Here is a 22,860-nt window from a genome sequence, read left to right as displayed (position 1 = left end):
AAACTAGCATACGTATTATGTTTGCTGATGTGTGTATATATAACACTGACATCGTTGAAGTCACACCTGTTTGTGGGGCATTTTTAAATTTATTCTATTGGTAATACTATTTATTGATACTAACAGGCATTAATCCTGGAAGAACCAACCTTACCAGCAGTCATGCATGAATGCCCATTACTTCAGGTCTGGAAGCCGTCCTTAGAGCATCTCTTTCTGCATTAAAGTTGTACATTGTGCTACATGTTCATAGCTTTTGGGGCATTACTCTGTGTTGACCATTTAATTATGATGAACTAAAAATGTATATAATTAATATACATCCTATTAAACCATTTAAACTTAGTCACGTAAGAATTTCTAGATAAAATATTAGTCTTAATCCCGTGAAAACTAGACTCTGTACAGAATTTCTTGATTTGTCCTTTTCCTGTTCCAAATTAACTTATTTTGCTAAGTCTTCCAAGGTTTGATGAAGCAAAAATTCTTATATTCAATCCAAGGAGAATTCTACCGTATTATTTTTGGTAGAAGAGTAGTAAGTTCAACAAATAGTCACTGAGCCCCTTTGTGAAGACTGGAGTTCTGATTACCATATGGGATAAAGCAAATTATCAAAAAATGTCTCTTTCCCCTATAGATGGTGAGCGGACTGTGTGTATCTGGTTTTGTGCACGTGGTACCATTGACAAGAAAGGTGTATTGCATTTGGTGATTTTTCATATCTTCCAAGGACTGGATATGATTTTATATAGGCAATATTAGTCAAAGTACACCTTTCTCGGGCTGGGGAGATAGCTCAGTCGGTAGAGTGCTTGCCTTGCAAGCACAAGGACCTGGGTTTGATCCCCAGCAAAGCCAAAAAAAAAACCAAAAAAACAAAAAAACAGTACACCTTTCTGAGCTTCGAAATTTTGTCAGCAAATTTGCTAAACATTTCAGTTACTTCATTGCACTTAAAATCCTGTGAGCTGGGTAGTATGTATCATGCCCTTTTTGCAGAGTAGAAAACAGAGGCTCAACCAGATTTTGGATATCTTGCGTAAGATGATGGAGTTAATAAATGGTGGATTCTGAAATCCTAGCAAGCCTTCTGTTGGTGTGGTTGTGTGTGTGTGTTGTAAATTCCTTATCCTGGTAAGCAGCAATGAACTAGCACCCACAAAGAGGCCCCCGGCAGCTGCATGGGAAAGTCATGCTGAGAGCACCCTCGTTCTTGGAGCGAGTAGCCCACAACCACAATTAGGGGAGTCAGCAACCTAGATGGCGCCCAAGTGCTTTCTCAGCAGACCCAGGACCCTGTTTTTGCCTCCTTGGTCCACGAGGATGGGTTTCAGCACGGGCAGCCACGGTCTCAGCGCAAGTACTGCCCAGTGGAAATGCAAACGTGAACTTTTCCCAAAGGATGGACGTTGGAAACAAAGTCTGAGCCTGTTTCGGAGTCTGTCAGCCTGGGGTCCCTGCTGTTCTGCTGCCACCTCTCTAACGGCCCCATTTCCCCCGCAGGATGCTCTGAGTGTTATTTTCCAACTTGATTTACTTTTCTGGGAAGAAAAAAAAAAAAAAAAAAAAAAAAAAAAAAAAAAAAAAAAAAAAAAAAAAAAAAAAAAAACAGGAGAAAGATGAGAGAAGCCTGCTGGAGAGTAGCCAGTGACGCCAGGTGATCACTTCCTGCCCCCCATTATGCCACAGTCAGAGCCTCAAAGGAGGAAATGGAAGGCATGGGAACTTGGTGGCTCCCAAAGGCCTTTGAAGTGACGAGAGTGGACTTTGCTTTGTGATCACTTGGGGCCTGTTAGCACAGAGGGGTGGCTATTTTTATCTAATTGGGCTCGAGTTGGACTTCCCATAGGGCCATAAAGCAAAGGAATCTAGACCATCATTTTGAGGTTGTTTCAGTTGGAAGACGGTTAATGCCTGAGGCTTCCAGAGGAGCTCTGGGGGTCTGGGAGGAATTAGGACTTCTGTATGGAAGGCTGTTATTTCTTGCTCTTTTCCCCTTATCGTTAACTAATAGAAGGATTATGATACTTTTTCCCTTTTTTAATTGTAGTGTCATGAAATTGCACTCGTTCCAAAGTTTTGTATCTGCGAGTCCTTTCTGCAGTTTTGCACACACTGTAATGCGGTATATATTTAGACTCAGTCATCACTCACCACCTCCTGCTTTTAACACATTTGTAGCTGGGAGGAACTAGTTCATTTAAACTAGATTCATCACACTCTGCCTGAATTAATATTTGTTAGCATGAATTATAAAGATGGCTATTTCACATTTTCACTTCACTTCCTCTCCCTCTCTCCTGCCATCAAAACCCAGCTCCATTTCCTTAGGAAAAACAAGAAAGAAAAGGACAAAGATAAAAATCTAGATCCAGAGCTAAGCGTGGAGGGTAACTGAACAACAACAACAGAACTGACATTTTTTTTGTGAGTAAATAATGGACACGTTTCTTAAGCAGACTCTCTAAGTGAACAGGGTTATTTGGCCTCTGAGTGCTCATGAAATGATTGAAACTACACAGCAAAGAATAAAGCGGAATGCTTGGGAACAGGAAGGTCCTTTATGCTCTGGGTGGTAAACCTGAGGCTCCTCAGGTAAAGCGTGGTGGACTTGGTGACCTTTGGAGCGGGCTGCCACGGTTCGGGCTTATCCCAGCTCTGTTTAATGATGTCCCTTGATGGCTGGAAATTGGCTGCAGTAGGAGTACAGACAGCATGGGAGTCTGTACGTGCTGCTGTTGAGGCTCTGCTCCCCGCTCCCGGGAGCTCTGCTACCCTCTCACTCGCCCCGACTTGTGGTATCAGCCCTGAATTTGCATTTACAAATGCCTGGCACTGACCAGCTGACCACTCCTCCCCCTAGCACAACTGCAGAGTAACTGGAGAATATGTACCTTAACGTTCCTGTTCTGTATTTCCTGGCTACCTTGGGCACAAGTGAGTATGTCCATCAATATTTGCCTAGCAGATGAATGACCGTGGAAAATGAAATAAAAGCCATCTCTCTCTGCCCACATGAAGTTCTTTAGAAACAGATGCATTGCTCAAAGAAGAACTCATGTTAAATTGTTGTGTGCCTTTTATAAACAAAAGTTTCATATAAGAAAAAGTCAATTAAAGAGAGTACTGAATTCAAGCTCCAGCTAAGTTACTTGGTACATTGGGGAACTTAGACCAGTTATTCCTCTTTGAGAAACTTCAGTTTCTCTTCTGAATGTGCAGATAATAGTACCTACCATAGGTTTATTATGAATATTTAATATCTGCTATACATTCTATATTCAAAAATAGCAGTAGGTATCACTAATACAACAATTATATTTGCTAGCCTTAAAATTATTTTTTAATCTGATTATCTGAGGACACTGACTTTTTGTAAGTATCAAGCGATTAGAATAAAGAACAGAATTTTTATTTATGGAGTTGCTCATATTTCAAGTAGACTAAAAATAAATTTCAATGAGTAGGATCTTTCATTAAGATTCAGAATTCAAGTAGGTCTAACCTAGGTACCTTCCCTATCAAATATTACGGTTCACTTTTAATAAAGTAGCTAAAAGTGGCAATTTAATTTTCTTGAGATATAATGGTGAGTTTCCAAGACCAGGAAAAAGTGACTTTACAAATACCAAGCAACTGCCACATAGGCATCTTTTAACCTTTATTATTCCCTGAGGGAATTAGACAAACAGGTGAGTATGTAACAATTCCATTCTAAAACAAGAGTTTTCAAACATTAGCATGATGGGAAAAAAATTGCCAGGGAAGTCGGTTGGTAAAACAGATTATTGAGGCCCTTCTGCTCATTTCCCAGCCGAGAAGGTGGAGTAGAAGGGGAAGAAAGAAAGGAGAAATGGATGTGTGAGTAGGAAGAGTTGGAAGAGGGGAGGAGCCTTATGTGGTTGGAAATGTCCTCTGATAAGCTAAGGGTATCACTGCTGCCCATTCCCGATTCCCCAGAGTCTTAACAACTAGGAATCGATACTGACATAATTTAGGGACATTGAGCTCCTGGGAAGGAAACCCTAGTGGAAGCAGCGTGGTACATTGAAATAGTCGGTCCACTCTGATTTTATTTTCTCATTGAAGCCTTTTGTCAGCGGCAGGTGGTACAGGTGTACCATTGGGATGCCCGACATCCCAAATCCTGAAAGAATGTGAAATGGCTACACCATGCCAGAGTCACCTTGGTACCCTGATAGGGTGACCCTGATATAAACTGATAAAGCTACTCTGTTCTTTATCATTCCAGTCCCACGGTTCAGGCAACAGCGTGAATAAAGAAAAGCGGTCGGTGTTCTCCAACTCAAAGGCTCCTCCCTGAGAAAATTGTGTTCTCAATCCTGGGGAACCACAGATTCTTCTCTGGGTGGAAGACCAGATTTAGAAAGTAATCTAAGAGTGGGTCACAAATCTCAGTGGATCACAGATCTTATTAGTGGACCACCCTTCGGTGAATTAAAATTTAAGGATAGTGCATGATTACAGATCGCTGCCACTGGTTTTACACAAATCGGTCACCTATCAGTCAGAATCCAGCCAGGGTACAGAAGCTGTTTTAAACCTATAATTCAATACAGAGACTTAAAAATTCTTTTTTTAATTTGTTCGAATGAGTTTATATGACAGTAGAATGCACTTATGCATTTTGATGAATCATAAATGGAGTGTAATCTCTCATTTTTCTGATTGTATGTATCATAGGATCACATGGGTCACGCTGTCATACATAAGGCAATAATGTCTGTTTCACTCTACTCTTTCCTATTCTTACACCCCTTTCCCTTCCTTCACTCTACCTAATCTACAGAGGACATGAAAGCTCATGAAATCAAAAAGAATCAGAAAGCCAACAGAGATGTCTGTCTGAGCAATGGGAGACTTGGCCACCATCTGCAGGGATGGAGAGAGAGAAGGGAATTCAATCACACTAACCCAGCTGGGTGAGATGGTGCACACCTATAATCCCAGTGGCTCAGGAGGCTGAGGCAGGAGGATTGCAAGTTCAAAGCCAGCCTCAGCAATTTAGTGAGGCCCTAAGCCACTTGGTGAGACCCTGTCTCAAAATTTTAAAGAAAAAGAGCTGGGGATGTGTCTGAGTGGTTAAGCGCCCCTGGGTTCGATTCCAGGTATCAATAAAAATAAATGACACCAGCCACCAGCGTGCTATCCAACACCTGCTATACCACCCGCCAGGGAAGCCATTACCCATGATGAGCTCCCGGCACAGCAAACGGGAAGACTCACTTCTACCTTCTGCTTTGCAGAGGAGTAGGGAACATCCCTGGGTATGACACACAGACCCAGGCAGCTCATCCCCACGTGGTGTTCTTCAAAGCCATCCTTTGGATGGATTCCACATTCAAACAGTGCCATCGCACGGGGTATTTTTTTTTTTTTTTAATATATCTCCAGTTTTAGAATTTTGACTGCTCAAAGAAGAAAAATCTCTTTCCCAGAGCCCATGTCTAGCACAAGTTCATTTACGTTCCCTTTTACTGTTATAATTACTGCACCGGATAACATGGTTGTAATTTGCCTGGGCTGTAAAATGTCAATCACCAGCTGTTGCTTGCCAGAAGAGGAATTCTGTGCTGCAAAGTTTCCAGAGCTTTCCCTTTAGAGAAGTGAAGGATGATGTAGTTCTGACTGATGGTATTCTCAAATATCTCGTATCGTATGATAAGCACATAGAAGTTCATAGCACATTTTAAACTGCTTACCATGAATGGGGCTCCTATCAGGATTTTAAGACCAGTTAATGGTGGCAGGGAGAGAAAGCTGATTGAGTACCTACTATGTGCTAGGCACTAAGTAGGTATTTTTCCAGTAGTACCTTACAAGTTTTATAAGGTAGACAGTATCATTACTGGGATCTAATATCTATTTTCCCTTCCTTACAAATGCATTATTATGAATATTTTGAAGTGAATTCACTTGTAGTTTTCTAAGTGTCTTGACATATTTTGTCTGATCTTCCCACTTATTTCTAGTTTGGTTTATTGTGAATATTTGAAGCAACTTTTAAACTTTGAAGGAATGAGATGGATTCTAAATAATCAACATCACTCAGTGTAGAATTCTGGAATACACGTTAGATTGTGACCTTCTTGAGGACAGAGACTATTTAATTAACATTTGTCATCTGAATACCAAGTGCTGGATGCAATGTGACTTTAGGATGTGTGTGTGTGTGTGTGTGTGTACAGGTGTACATTCATGCTCATGTTTGATATTTCAGTTACACTTATTTGCCATGGAGATGTTTCTATAGTGATAACTGATTTTCCTCTGCTTCTCAGTCATTCCTTATTTTCAGAGGGTGGTGTTTACAGGGGACATAATTAAAGAGTGTTACCTACTGAGCCACACCCCCACCCTTTAAAATTTTTGAGACGGGATCTTGCTACATTGCTTAGGGCCTCACTATGTTGCTGAGGCTGGCCTTGAAGTTGCAATCCTCCTGCACGCCTGGGATTTCAGGCATGCACCACCATGCCCACCTTCTCAGTCACTCTTGCAGGTGAGAGTGAGTGCCCATTAAAGAGAAAGAGTCCATCCTGCTCGCCTTTTCTCAGAGTGGTCTCCTAAGAGATTTTATTGATTTATTATATTTGCTCACCAACCCACAGTCGAATTTAACTTGAAAAAGACATTCTTCCTCATTTCTAGAGAAAGAGATGGTTCTCTATAAATTCATCATTGCATTTGTATTTTGTCTTAATGTGTCTCCATTTCTGTGGTGTTCTTCACTGTGTGGGGACTTCATGCAAGTCACAGGGTAAAGCATTCTAAACATCACTGTGCTTCAGTCTGCAGACATCTGACAATTTTCTTACATTTTTTCTTTCATGGAGTGGTGTCTTTAATTTCGGGGTAACCTTTCTTTGTCTTCAAACAATAAGGTGGTGAGGAACAGCAGCATGCTCTCTCAACAATTCCCGTCAGTGGAAATTGTGTTTATGTGTTGCTAGCAACACTGTGAATCGCTCGTTGGGGACCAAAGCAGATGACAATGGAGTTTATTGCCTAAGAGTCTTAATGATTATTTTGCATAACTTGGCTTGGGAACATGCTAAGGAACAAGCAATTTCCGAGAGCTGTTTTGCTTTGGTAATTTTGTGTCGTGGAGATCGTGGGGAGAAAGAGCAGCTCTATAGACAATAGAAAATGTCAGGGAAGGCTGAGCTGATACCTGGAGGTATTCACCTTTGCACACCCAGAAGGTATTTGGTAATCAGCTCCTGCTAATGTGTCTCTCTGATAATATATTCCTGTCTTGAGCACAGCCACGATTTTTTCTGCTAACACATTCCTTCTAGCACTTACGTCTCTATCTGCTCCTCTGCACTGTGTGCATGAGTTCATGTTTTCACATTGTGTGTTTTGTTCACACCCCACTCTGCACTTGAAGCACTTAACCCAACAGTGTATTATTTATCTCTGCTGAGCACTGTGTTCATACAGGTACAAGCTTAGCCAAGAACATTCTAAACACTCCGCAATTATAGGTCAGCAAATCCACCAGTATTGGATGTGTTTGACAAAATAACCATTTAGTTCAAAGGGAAAAAAATAGGGATACAGTACCTTTTTAAAAAATGTAATGGAATGGATTGTTGGCTTATTCATTGAGTCAGATCCAAATGCTACTCAAATTAGAAGAGATTAAGGGACATAAATACATGAAAATATTGTGATGATTGATGTGTCAGTCAATTTGCTGTTACAGTGACATAATACCTGAGATAATTACCATAAAAAGAGGAAAGTTTTATTTTGGTTCCTGGTTTCAGGGATCTCTGTTCATGGTTCCCTGGCTCTGTTGCTTTGGTCGTGTGCTGGCAAAATGGATCATGGTGGGAACACATGGTGCAGGAGGCCTGTTCACCTCATGGTGGTGAGGAACAGGGAGAAGGAGGGAGAGAGAGAGAGAGAGAATAGAGAAGCAATCAGGATTCCAATTTTTCTTCCAAGGGTAGGCACACCTCCAGGGACCTAACTTCCTGTAGCTAGGTTCCACCTCTCCGAGGTTCAACTTTCTCCTCCTTGGACTATGCAGTGACAACCAGGTCTTTAACACAGGTCCTCTGAGAGAGATTTCAGATCCAAACCACATTTAGTACAAGAGGATTTTCCCAATAACTCCTTGACAAAGCTCCTCTCCCTATATAGGAAGAGGAAGGAAGGCTTTTGGCATACCTACATGTTGATGTTTGGAGATGAGGGTCCCCCTGAGGGGGACGATGACAGTGTCTACCCAGTTCATTCAGACGTCGGAGACCAGATCTGAAGGCACAGATCTCATTTTACTTAGGATTATACAGGACATATATAGGCACATTATCCAATCAGGTTAACACGCTTGATAAAACACAACAGAATCAGCCTATAGGTGAACTATACGTCGAGGGTCGAGGTAGTGCAAGCCAATCAAGCATGCCTCAGTGATTCTGCCCAGCAACAGGCTGAGACAAAGGACTGGGGAATGGCAAGCTCCAGCACACAGCATGGGGCGAGGCAGCGCAGGCGAGCTCACAGCACAGCTTGCTGGGATGCTTGATAGAACGAGGCCTCCCCTCAGCTCAAACTCAGCCTCAGCAGCTGCAAAGACCTGCAGTCCATGGTGAGTCTTCACCATTCCCTCAGATTCTCTGTCCAGACTGTCTGGCTTTCTTAGACTATGGTGTCAGCGACTGCTGTCACGTAAGCTCGAGGAATGGTCCCTACACCTATGTGTTTGGGGTCTGGTTCTTGCACTGAGTGAATTCTACTTGGAAAGCTAGGCATGCTTATCCTAAAACCCAAGTGGGCTTGGAGACCTCTGGTTCTCTCTCCTGCCTGTTTGCTCTTTTCCCTGGAAGGCCACCCAGGATGCCGCAGCTCCCACGGAGCGTGATAGTGACAGTTAACACAGGTGCCGCTCACTTCTTGAACAGGAAGACCTCAGGGTCGTTTGACGAACCCTTCCTCATTGCTTATGGGCGCTGATGGCACTTCCCACCCCTTCTGACCCGTTCTTTGGTCTTTTAAACCTCTCGAAAGCAAAATTTCTTGAAGAAAACCTTCCATGTATCATCGCTAACACTGGGCAGAGGAGGAAGATAACTTTTACGTGTAATTCAGAAATATTCTTTTTCTTTAGCTGGGCATTAAATCTTTGGTAACCTTCTTAAACTTTAGTTACCTTTGTAATGGGAGGCGACATGTTAAATGCTAATGCAGTTGATAGGGGTGAGCCACTGGTCAATGACCCGCCTGATCAGACTACCTAATGCAGGCAAAATTGCTGAAATATTCTGGCCCCTTGTAATTTTGGCAGAAAACAGTTTTCTGCTGGGCTTTATATCTCCCTGGAGGATATTAAAAGCCAGGTGTTGTAAGTAGCACATTTCTTTGAAAGAAAGTTGGAAGACCTCAGCCACCTAGATATTTTTAAAAAAAGAACCAGCGTGTCTTCAGATTTCACCTGCATCTGTTTTGAATGAGAACTTGGACGATAGATTATAATAGGGAAGGTGAAAGGCCCTTGTCTGCTTCGCTCCCCCAATCACATAACAGAGTTTTAGTAGGTGAGGGCTTGATTTTTCTTTTTAAGCCCAGGTCCTCTGGCGTAATATACAGGACGTTTTGAGTAGCATTGAGTCACGGAAAGGTAGCTATGGGAGTAGGGAATAAATGCAGGCTTATTTAGTGTGGATCTTTAAAGAGACCAAGTTAACCTTTATTTTAATCTCTTTGGTGCAGCCTGAGATGTGGATGAATAGCTAGCCCAAAAAATACACCAGTATTTTTAATACATCTGCCAGTATCTGCTTTCTAGAAGTATTTCCATTCTTATTTCCTTTTTATTTCTGTTAAGTGAACTTTTATTTTCGTGTTACCTAGAAAGCCTGATTACTGTTACCCACAGTGTACTCTGTTCCGAGAAGAGTAACACATCCTCTGAGGTCCCTCTGCACCACACACCAGGGCTCTTGGCAGGTCCAACATGAACTTGGTGCAACATGAAAATGTGAGGCCCCTTTGTTTAAAAACAAAACAGAACAAAACAAAATACCTGAGAATTTCAAGATGATAGCAGTTGAACAATAAACCAAATACAGGACACGTGTATGTTTGGGGTTTGTGAAGCTCACAGGACCACAAAGTGGCCCTGGTTCATGATTTGGATAATCAAGATTTTGGATAAGCAAGAGCTGGATTTTTGACCCCCACGTACCTTTTCAGGGCCAAATAGCTCTTCTTTTAGGGATACTGTAGGGTCATTTAAAATGGATTAGGAAAGGATTCTGACACCACAACGACATAAATTAAGTGCATCCTAAAATGGTCTTAACCTAATTTTAAACTTTTGGTTGCAGTGGATTCTGGGCTCCTGGGGTGAATGTTTGACCCTGCCCAGTTTCTCCAAGCACGCCTACATGGAGCGTGGTCGGTGGTGAACGTGGCATCCTCTTCTCCTCTAGCTCATCACGCGATCAGTGCTATGAATTTATCATCCATTTGTGATCACATTCATTTTGTCACGCGAGAGCGAGGAACTAAAACTCTGTACCTCAGTTCTTGGGTTCTTGCAAGAGAACTTTATTATAAGTGAAAGAAATAAGGCTCAAAGAGCCCCCTCGAGAGAGTGGGTCTTCTCTGAGCAGGGAGTGACTCAGGACCCAATGCCGCCTCCAGATTTACTGCAGTTGGATGTCTGCCTTGAGAACAGGGGACCACCTTCTGCACTCCACCTGTCAGGGGCTCAACTCCTCCTTCACCTTGGGTGCTGCAGATTTGGGGCCCTTGTTGTTTGTCTCTGGAACGTCATGGTGGCCATCCTATTCAGGGGCACCTTCTAGAAGTCAGCCTCACGTGAGTGAGGACCGTGGGGTCAGTTGCTCCTCAGCGATTGCCTTACTGTGCCTGAGCCACTAACGGATCCCCCCTTCTGAGACAGAGGAAGATGCTTGGTGCCAGAACTTGTAGTTTAATCTTAACCTTTATGGGCCCTGTCAAAATCAAGTCCCAAGCATCATTCTTTCTTGATGTATTGCCTTGAATTAGTTCCTTTTGTTGGTTTGTCCTCATAGTTTGCACACCAATATTTTTCTACAGATTATCTGCTACAAGTTATTTGCTCATCTGCCTTGGTAATATCTTAAACTTTAAAAGTCACTTAAAGTAAACTTGTAATCTTGCTATATGTTCCACAGCTCTTTACTAAGTACTTCCGACATTTTCAGTCCTTAATAACGAGGAGGAGGAGGAGGAGGGGGAAGGGGAGGAGGAAAGAGAGGTGGGGGGAGGAAAGGAAAGAAAGAAGAACATGATTTTAGGTTCAATTTAAGGAAGTCAGATCTGAGTTCAAATCCAGATACTATCCCTTCACTTGGGAGAATTACTTAGATTATATTTGTCATCTCCCAAATCAGGAAAATATCTGCAACGTAAGTTATGGTTAGAATTTGTCAGGTACATCTGTGTAAAAGGCATTTGGTAAATAATATCATTCATTGTGGTAAGATAAAAGCAGGTTGTTTCTCTTAAAAAAAAAAACAAGAATTATATTAATTACTATTAACTTCTGTTAAAGATATCTCAACTTCTCACCAGTAATACTTCAAAAATCTAAAATAGAATCTCTAGACAAATAAGACTCTATCAGGAGAGAAATGGATATAAAATCAAATGTGAGATGATATCAAGCCTGAATATAGCAGGCAGACTTTTTAAATGAGGTAATGGGAGTTTAAATGAGGACTTTAATCATTGAGTGAGTTGGGGGTGATGTGTATTTTAGGGGAGAAAAACTGTTTTTATAATTGCATTTTCATTTAGGAGACCAATTATTTAAATAAACATCACCAAGGAAATTAAGAGATTTACCAAGGATGAGCAGCACAAAAGTAAATAACTAGTATTCTATGGAGAGAAAGGAAAGAATTGAGTCTGGAGAGTTTTGAGCATTAGCCAGTTAACATATTTGCATTGTGCAAAATTATTCCTGTAGCGATGGGAATTTGGAAGTCTCGGAGCAATTTAATTCTAACGTTTTATCTCACTTCCTAATATACTTCATCTTGAAAAAAGGCCCCAAATTCTTGTGATATCAAAAGATATAAATATCAATAGATAAAATTTGCCAGAAAAACACATTTATAGTATAGAAGAAGAAAAAAACCCAGTATGTTGGATTTAGCATGGAATCTGGATGGAAACAGATGGTAGAAATTCTGGCTATCAACATTCAATAATATCCTTGTGATATCTTACCCTAGTTTCCTCATTCTTAAATCTCTCTAACCCTAGAATCTTCATTCTTAAAATTAGTGTAATAATACCAACTCTGCCAGAACTGATTTAAGAATGAATATAACATGTATATATGGCCTTCCAAAACAATTGCTGCTCAGTAAATGATAACTGTTGGTATTTATTAATAGTAAAAATAAGATTTGAGAATATTCTTGATTTTATATTTTCATTTTTCTCTTCCCGAATGAATCATTAACTCTTTTGTGGACCATTGCTCTACTAAAAATCCTCTTGTTTTTCTTTTCAATAGTGCCAGGATTAAACCCAGGAGTGCTTAACCACTGAGCCACATCTACATTTACTTCTTATGTTATTTTGAGACAGGTTCTTGCTAAGTTGCTGAGGCTGGCTTTAAACTTGGGAACCTCCTGCCTCAGCCTCCAGGAGCCACTGGGATTATAGGCGTACACCACCCAGGCTAGTCTTCTTATTTTCTTTAAAACACTGAGCTCAGCTTTAGCTAGCTAATTAGTCACCGAGTCAGGAATGCTGAGAAAATACATCATTATTCAGCAGTAAAGCATACTCCATCTGGGGCAGGGTTAGAAATCCAAATGCCAACAACCAGAGAGAGGATGGCCCAGATTGTCTCTTGATGGAATACTAAAGTGTGTTTTTTCATTCCTGATACACATGGCAGATAAATCTTCTACAGATATTCTCCATTTCAACAAGATTTAGTCTCTGCTTTTCCAAAATTAAGAGCCTTTTCAGTCTGTCTTTGACTTTCCCACATCTGTTGGAACCATATTTTCAAGAATATTTTACGTCCCTCTTAATACTAAGAATAAACAGATGCATACAGGTAATGATAAATATTCAGCTAGCAGTCCACCCTGATGGTAACAGAGAGCTGGAAATGGAGTCTGTAAAAAGGAGTGGGGCTCATTCACCATCCAGAGGCACAGATTCACATCTGATCATGCTGGTGATAAGCTCTGATAACAGTTTTGAACCGTTTTCCTAATTGGCTCCGGTGCTTGGACTTCTGTGACAAGTACTGATCAGATGAAATTAGTCAAAGGGGTGGTAACTTTGTGCTTTTTTTTTTTTTTAAAAGATCTTTCCAGATCTCAGGGACCAAAGTTACATTCTTGCTTGCTGCTTCCAGACGGGAGGAGTTTGAAAGGATATTTGACAAAGTAGCAGAGACAGGAATGTACCCAGGAGATAGTAAGAAAAATTCCATTCAGGAGCAGGATGTTGTCACAGGCCAAAAAGAAAGGTGTCTGCCAGCAGCTACAACAAGTCAGTTCCTTGAGGCTCCCTCCTCTAAGTACGAGTTCAGTTCTCCCTGCTGAAACCTGGTGCTATCCAAGTACCTTCTCACCTTCTCTGCTGTGCTCTTGATGCGTCCATGGCACTATTGAATTTTTCTGTGTTCTGCTTGGTTCCACATAATTGCTGTGATCCCAGTGAGCCCTGTGTCTCCTGACTTCTGCTGCTTTCCCAATTTCACTGTGTGGCCCTCAACTCAATCTGCTTCACTGGGAAGATCTTGCTGGGTCTTTTGATTGACATCTAGTATATACGTGGGTTCTTCTTACATAGCTTTCCAGTCAGTCCACTGCTTAGTCTGTGCACCGACCTATGGACACATGACTTAAGGGCATGTACCTATTCTGATGCAATCAGCTGTGGTCAAGTTCCGTCAATTGATGAGATCCGCAGCTTGTGATTGATTCACCAGGGGAGGGTTGAGGTCATGGAGAAACTCAGGCACCTCAGAAGGAAATATTCTAGTTCATCACGTCTTCTGTGGCCAGTTCAAATCCTCATGTTCCCCTGTTGACTGAGTTTGACTTGTAGTGTGCAAAAAATTCTCAACGCTGCATACACTTGCAGTTCAATAATACAACATATTATTCTGTCTTGTTTGGTAGTCTGACATCTTCTGAACCTGCAAGGGTTCACAATCTTCATTCTGCCTGAAGTGATTTATACCTTTGATACTAAAACTCTATTAAGAGTTGGTATAGTTTTAAAATAGAATTGCAGATTTCCATATTGCACCACGCAAGGCTGGTATGCATAAAAGTTCAGTGATGATGTGAATAGAAACTGCTTGTGCAGCTTAATTCAGAACAGTAGGTTAGTAAAATATCAAATCAATTATTGGAGGAGATTTATGTAAAGTGTCACTCCTAGGAGGCAGCTGAAGTATCTGCCTTGAATGCTTTATTCCTAATTAGCTATGAAGTTTTAGCAGGAGTGAGTTATGCAGAGATTGAGATAGGAAGGAGTCCTCTGCTGTGGAGGCTGGGACTTCAGGATGAGCAATGCCCTTGATTTCTCCATTTTGATCAAGACCTAGCTCTGTAATTTCCTGTTCCCATCAAAGCGAAATAGAGCTCAGCTTTCTGAGCAAATATTAACATTTAATTTTGGACTTTTATAATTGGGAAGCTATTGTATTTCTTGTTGAAACCCAGAGTTAGAATGCTCAGTGGGTACTGAGAGCCATTTTTTTTTCTTCTAGAAGGTTATTCATTTCTTGCTTTCACGTTTAGACCCTCTGCACACTCCTGCATCATATGAAGTAGAAAAAGTGAAATGTTCTAATTCCAGATGAATACATATTCCCTGAAACAATTTGCTTTTCACTCCAGTTTTACTTTAGTGAGTCTCAAAATTTTCACTGGACAACTTAGTGGAAAGCTACCATTAAAAATAAGTGAACAAAAGAACCATTGGTAGAGATTCCTATGTGATATATTAATCTAAACTAATATTAATTAAAACACCATTGGGACCTCAGGTCCTTTTCTTCTGCTTCACTTTGATTTTTAATATGAATATGTAACATAATAAAAATGGGTTATTTAAAAATCTTACCCAGGTCACTAATAGAGCATACATTTTTGATTATATCCTTTTCATTGTATTTAGAAAACCCACATAACAAGATGTAGTCTATTAACATTTTTTAATGTACACTACAGTATTGTTAGCTATAAATACAGTGGTTTCTAGCAGGCTCTAGAACTCTCCGTTTCCCCCTCCCTCCATCTCTGGCAAGTGCCATTAGGTGACCTTGGCTAATTTAAACACCTCACGTGATGTATAATCTTGGAATCTTCATCCTTCTATGGCAGGCTTATTTTACCTAGCAGAATGCCTTCAGATTTCATTTACATGGTGGCGTATGAGAGAATATTATTCTATTCATGATGGATATTTAATTTGCATGTGTACTAAGTTTTCTTTGTCCATTCATCCAGGGGTGGACATTTTGTTTATTTCAAGAATTTTTTGCTTAACTTTTATGTATTTCTGAATTTTCTAGTCTTCCTTCTGCATCTGACTTCTGGTCTCAACCTACTGTGGTCAGAAAAATACTGGGATTTCAAATATCTTAACTTTTTTTTTTTGTTTTTTGACCTAACATGTTTTACCCTGGAGAATGTTGTATGTGATTTTGAGAATCATCTGGGGATTTTTTGCCTTTGGTTGGGAAAGTTGTGTAGGTACGCAAGGTCTGAGATGCTGTGATCTTCTGTCTGGATGACTATCCACCCAACATATAAAGTAGTGCATTAAAATCTCTTACTAGTGTTGTTTGTCTTTTCCTTCCAGTGCCCTTGTCTGCTTGATCCATTCAGGTACACTAGTGTTGTGTGTGTCTGTAATTATTATAATCTTCCTAGTGAATTAACCCTTTTTATCTTGGTATCTGCCCTTATTCAAGTCTTACCTCATTTTTTAGCCTAAAGACTATTTGGTCCAATGGAAGTATGGTCTGTCTGGGTTTCTTTTATTGACTAATTCCATGGAAAATCTTTTTCTATCCTTTCACTTTGAATTTTTGTGTCCTAGGCTAAAGTGAAATGCTTGTAGACACTACATAGCTGGATTGGGGTTTGTTGCAGTTTTGATTCTGTTTTTCAGCCTTCAATCACTGTTTTATGTATTACCACTCTTTTCTTTCAACATAGTCCTATGCAGAGAAATTGGACAATAAAGAGAAGTAAAGGAATCTAAATCAGAAAGAGATAAGTGAAGTTATCTCTATGTGTAGATTATTATATAGGGAGAAAGCCCTAAGGATTCCATTCATAAAATGTTAGAACGAATAGACGGAGTGACGTTGCTATCCACAAAGTCAACACACACAAATATGTTTCAGGACAGTAAAAATGTTCCATCTGGAAAGGAAATCAAGAAATCGGTCTCATTAACCATAGTATCAACAAGAATAAAGTCCTTCTGATTAAACTTAAACTAGGGAGAAAAAAAAAAAAAAAAAAAAAAAAAAACTAGGGAGAGAAAGAATTTTATACTAAAAACTAAACATTGATGAAACAAGTGGAAGGACACATAAATAAAAAGATATCCCATGTCCATTGATTGGAAGATTTAATATTGGTAATATTTCTATACTATTCAAAGTGTCATAAAGAGTAGATCCTATAAAAGATACTACAGAGATAGATATTCCATAAATAGAAAAAAAAAAGCCAAATTTCAAAAGGATTGTCAAGTGACTCTTAATAAGACAAACAACCTTGATGAAGCAGAGCAGAGATGTAGGATCTGAACATAAGGATTTCAAATTTTCAAACTCTCAGAAATAAGGTCTAATGATTTTCAACAAGGGTACCAATGCCATTTGATGGAGACAGGGCAGTTTTTAATGATGCTGGGAAAACTGGGAATCCATGTGCAGAAGAATGAAGTTGGATCCTTACCTAACATATGTAAAAATGAATTCATGGTGAATTCATGACCCCAAGGGAAGACATAAAACTATGAAATTTTTAGAAGACAACATACTATAAAATCTTCATGATGTTGGGGAATTTGGGCACAATATTTTGTATGCGATAACAAAGACACAAATGAGAAAAAGCAGAGGAAAAACACAAAATTCAGACAGATAGAACTTTGGGAAAGATTTTAAAAGTGTATCCATTCAAGACAACAACAATGAAAAAGCACTGTGAGCAAAGTAAGAGTCAATCTGAATAATGTGGAAAAAAATGTTTTTCATCTGTATCTGGTAAAGGAGTAATACCTAGAATAAAGTATTCTCCAAACTCAATGACAAAAAGCTAACAATCTGATTCAAAAATGGGCAACAGATACTCACTGGCATTTCTAAAAGAAGATGTTTAGATGGAAAATCAGAACAGGAAAGATCAAAATTGTCTCTTGGTGGTGTAATGCCAGGGCTGGGGCTGTGACTCAGTGGTTAGGTGCCACTGGGTTCAAACCCCAGTACAAAACAAACAAACAAAAAAAAAGGTAATCCTCACTGTTCCTTAGGGAAATGCAGACTAAAACCATGAGATATCTCCTCATATCTGTTAATATGGCTCCTAGTAAAAAACAAGTAGATTGAGGAAGACATGCCAAAATTGGAAGTCTTTTGTACCACATTGGTAACTGCAGTGTGGAAAGTCACACATCAGTTTCTGGGTAAATTTGCAATATAATTATTGTGAATATTAAGGTCCTGCCAGAAGAGTAGCTGGCAAAGATTTTCTCCCATTTTATAGTTGCTTTCTTCATTTCTTTTGTTTCCTTGGTGGTACAGGTGCTTTTTAATGGAAAGGCATCCCACTTACTGAGTCTTAGTTTTATTTCTTGAGCTTTAGGGGTCTTAGTAAGGACGTTGGTGCCTGTGACAATATCCAGTATATTGGAGTGTGATTCTGTGTTTTCTTATAGCAGATAGTATGTCTGGTCTAATTGCTAGGTCATTGATCACTTTGATTTTTTCCCCCTCAGGGTGAGAGCTAATGATCAAGTTTCACTTTTTCCACACATGCATTTCTAGTTTATCCAGCAGTATTTGTTTAAAAAAAATGTTTTGTTTTTTTTTTTTCCAGCATGTTTTTGGCATCTTTGTCCAGTATCATGGTTGTATTTACATGGATTTGTCTCTGTCTCTTCTATTCCACTGGTCTTTATGTCTGTATTTTTTTTCCTCTCCAATATCTTGCTGTTTTATTTTAGCTCTGTAGTATAATTTGAGATCAAGAATTATGTATTACTTTTCTCACTCAGCATTTCTTTGGCTATTGTGCATATTTTATTCTTCCATATGAATTTTATGACTGTTTCTTGATCCATTAAGAATGTCATTGGTATTCTGATGGGAAATACACTAAGTATGGATGTTGCTGTCAGTAATAAAGTCCTTTTGACTGTATTTTGCATGAGGGAGGTTTTTCCATCTTCAAAGTTATTTGATTTTTTTCTTCAGTGTTCTATAAATTTAATTCTAGAGGTCTTTCACCTCCTTGGTTAGATTAATTCTCAAATGTTCTATTTATTTTTTTGAAGTTATTTTGAATGAACTAATTTTCTCTACTTCTTAACAGATTTATTTTTGGAGTGTAGGAAAGTGATTGATTTTTGTATGTTGATCTTGTATACTGTTACTTTGCTGATTTTTTGAAAATATCTTGAAGTCTACTGGGAAGTTTTTTCCATCTTCTAATCATAAGACTGGGTCCTCAGTAAACAGATAACTTCTTTTCCTATTCGTATACCTTTAATTTCCTTTTCTTACTTGATTGCTCTAGCTAGATTTTCAAGAACTTCATTATTCTTCTAACAGGAAATTAATGTACAGAATATATAAAGAAATCAAAGCACTTAGCATCAAAAATGCTAAATAAGTCAGTCAATGGAAAAATGAATTAAACACACATCTATCAAAAGAAGAAATGTAAATGGCCAACCAGTAAAAGAAATACATAGTACCTGTTAGATAAATGCAAATCAAAACTACTCTGTGACTTTTAACCTATTCCAGTTAGAGTGGCAATCATCACAAATAAAAATGATGAGGATGTGGGGGAAAGGTACACTTTTATACTGCTGGTGGGACTGCGAGTTAGTGCAACCACTGTGGAAAGCAGTAGGGAGATTCTCAAAAGACTAAAAATGGAACCACAATATTATACATGTTTTACTCCTTGGTATTTATCCAAAAGAAATAAAATTGGCATCCTATGGTTATACATGAATAGTGATGTAAACCATGTTCATGGTGGTGCAGTTCACAAGGGTTGTAGCTCAGTGGTAGAACACTTGCTAGCACGTGTGAGGCGCTGGGTTCAATCCTCAGCAGCACGTGAAAATAAGTAAAGGTACTGTGTCCATCTACTACTAAACACGTTAACAGAGGAAGACAGGCTTCCACGGCAGAATTTCACTCAACCATAAAGAAGAATGAATTATGCCATTTTGCTGGTTAAGAGGTGGAAATGGCAAACAAGATCCTAAGGCAGTAAGCTGGACCTGGAAAGTCAAGGGTCTTCTTCCATAGGTGGAAGTTGGAGAGAAATAAGGAATTTTTTTTTTTTTTTTTAAGTGGGTCTCATGGAAAAGGGGGTGGAGGAGTCAGAAGGAGGAAAAGGAAAAGGAAGAAACTGTAAGATGAAATGGACCAACTATGCTCTGTGCATATATAAATTCATCCCAGTGAATTTCACTGTATGTAATGTTAATACACCAGTTTATCAAATGAATGAACAGAAGAAAGGCTGATAGAGTAGAGGCAGGTGATCCAGGGGAAGGAGAATGGAGGGCAAGGGGACATTGTGGGGATAGACATGGAGAAAATCATGTTAATGACTTCATGGACATGTCAAGACGAATCCCACAATTATGCAGAGCTGTACTGCTAAAAAAAAAAAAAAAGTGCAAAACTGTTCATACTCACATGTATGATGTGCTTAGAAAAAGCTGTAGACTATGTATAAGTCATCTCTGCAGGGGATGGGAGAATTTTATTTCTTAGGCCTTTCTGTATTGTCTGAAAAAAAAATTCAATGGAAACATGGATTATTTGAAAATGAGGGGGGGGGGGAAACGGATTTTGGAACCTATGATTCTTACGTGATTGTTCAGCTCCACTTATCTGAGTATAGACTCAGAATAGAGTGTTGAAAAGATATGGATGCTCTCATATCTAGACCAGCATTGTTCCCAATGGCTAAAACGTAGAAGCAACCTCAGGTTGACAGATAAATAAGAAGCAGAGAGGGACAGTCACAGTTCAGAGGAACCTTGAGGAGTGGGGGTAAGTGAATAAACCAGCCACCCAAGACGTAGGTGGTAAGACTCCACAAACTCATGGACCCACTGAGTGGCATTGGGGTCGTCAGGGGCTGAAGAGGCAGGGTCTGGGAAGATGCCATTACATGGGGGTAGATGTGGTCAGTTTGCAAGATGGGAAGATCCGGGAATGGACAGCATAGTGTTTGCACGAGAGTATAAATAGTATCACTGAGTTAACAGTATTAAAAATGGTTCATGTGGTTAATTTGATGTGTGTATTCTGTTACAAAAAAGAATGGTGCTACCTGTTTTAATTTTCAGATTGAAAAATATTTTCATGTATCTAATGGTTATTGGTATTTCCTTTTCCGTGAGGTTTGTATCATTTGTTAAAAAAAAAAAAAAATGAATACTTTTGTTACTTCTTGATTTGAATAAAGTGTCCTTAAACATAACATTGTTTTTTGTCTGACATACTGTATAAAAGTTTAAAGCAGATTTTATGTTATCTGATGATTCAGGGTAATGTGGAGCTGCTCTTAGAAAATGATAGGATATTATGGCTGAACAATGCCAATTAGGTATTTTTTTTTTTTTAAGTGAACTGTCCCTTTATCACCTTAATTTTGGTCATAAAAAGCTATAATTTGTATTTCATTGAGACCATGTTTTGATTAAAAAATGACTTTCCAAAATCAAGCATGCCATGTTTTTGGAAACTGAATTCCCAGTAAGGTTTTTAAAGTTTGACTTCCCTGTCAATTACATTTTTTTATGATGCATTTGGCTTGTATATTGGTATCCTTTTCACTCCTAAAAAGTGTTATAAAAATAAATGAGTTGATTTATAAAAAAGAATGCAATGCATATTTTATTTTTCTTCTCATGCTTATTTTGCCTCAATTCCTAAGTGGGTAGTATATTGGATTATTCTTCACATGTTCCATTTGGATTTTAATATGTTGAACAGCATTATCAGTAAATAGTAAAATATATAATTGCATGTTAGGAAGCCGATTCTAAAATGCATCTAATTTTCAGCATGACTTGGCATATATCATCTGGAAGATCTGATCCTCCAAACACTCATACCTACTCTGAAGGCTTTATAGCATTTCTATTTATGCCTGGAAACAATATATTATATTTTAGACACCATTAAACTAACTTCACTAAGCACATTTAAATGAACACATTTTAAACCCTCACAATTGAAATGAAACTTTAGCTGCTGTTAATTAAAAGAACCATTTGTCGGGGTGTTACATAAAATGGATGTTAGGCACTGCCAATCATTTAAAACTTTCAAAATGAACCCAACGCTGTTACTCACCTAAGGATAAATGGTTAATTCTAGTAATATTCCATCCTAAGAGATGGCTACGTTAAAGAATTCGCTTTCCACTTTAAAGGAAGCCCTGTTGGAGTCCAAAACATTCCTGTATGGAAGTTGAAAAATCATGTGTATAAAACTCAAATATTGAATATATAATTATGTAATAGTGTGGTGTGGAGAATTGGGAGATCAAGGTGGTTCTCCATCCTACCTTTGGAGGGTGCATGAGGGCCTGACCTACCTTTTTGACGCTTAGTCTTCTTTCCTCAAACTCAAGGAAATGGAGTCCATGGTGGATTTACTCTATGGCTTATGAAGTTCAAACTTCAGGGACCTTAACTTGGACAGGTCACTTCCCAAACCCTGGGGAACCCACATGTTTTTAGATTAATATTTTTAAAAACATAGGGACATTTACTTCCTTCCTTAATTAGTACCTCTCCTGGATTCTTCTGGTTATAGTATGGATCTCTGAGGTCCCCTTGAGTTCTGCAGTCTAGTGCTTCTATGGACACGCTGAGTTAACACTGACATATAGTTCCATATTTTACCCACAGTGTTTTCTCGTCTGCGTCTGCTTTTCTGGTAACGTTTCACAACAACTAAGATTGATCTTTCGCTGGGATATTGTAAAACCCTAGAGTTCTCTTGTGTTCTCATTCTCCAGGGAAACAGGACTAGCAGGTTCCATCCTGATGGAAGAAGATGAGATGAGAAGTCCCAGTTCAAGCACTGGGGTAGGATAGAAAAGGGAGAAAAAAAGGAAGAAAATTCCTTTTTCCAGACTTTGCACCATTTAGGTTCTGAGTGGAATGGATGATGCTCACTGGGAACCACAACCTACTTTACTGAGTCTGGATCCACCTGCTTATTGTTCCTGGAAACAACCTCAAGGACCCACCCAGAATTAAAGTTTATTTGGGGAACCTCCTGGCCCGTTGACATCGACACATGAAATGAACCACCACATCTGTTCTCTTGTGTTTATTCTCCATTCCCCCCCCCCCCCCCGACTTGCTTCTTACCTCAGATCTTCTCAAAGAGTAATCCCAGCATGGAATGTACCAGAATCACCAGGAGCTTTGCTTTTATTTTTGTTTCTGATGAAGAGTCTCGGAACTGCCATTCAGTCTTAATAAAGAAAGGGAAAAGGGGTTGTAGATGAGAAATCTTCATTGGGAAGAGTCCTCCAGATGCTCCTGGGT

The 22,860-nt window shown here is 39.3% G+C and overlaps 1 long non-coding RNA gene across 1 annotated transcript; it reads right to left on the bottom strand.

Annotated features, from left to right (window-relative positions):
* Positions 1–635: 635 nt before the first annotated feature.
* LOC306650317 lies at positions 636–1,231 on the bottom strand. The gene is made up of 2 exons (XR_013760861.1): positions 896–1,231; positions 636–776 (listed from the first exon to the last, which is right to left on the bottom strand). It is a non-coding gene; the product is annotated as an uncharacterized lncRNA (long non-coding RNA).
* Between the last annotated feature and the right edge of the window lie 21,629 nt (positions 1,232–22,860).

This window comes from Sciurus vulgaris (genome assembly GCF_902686455.1).
Source record: "Sciurus vulgaris genome assembly, chromosome: 19".
NCBI lineage: Eukaryota > Metazoa > Chordata > Mammalia > Rodentia > Sciuridae > Sciurus > Sciurus vulgaris.
This window is presented reverse-complemented; position numbering and strand designations above follow the sequence as displayed.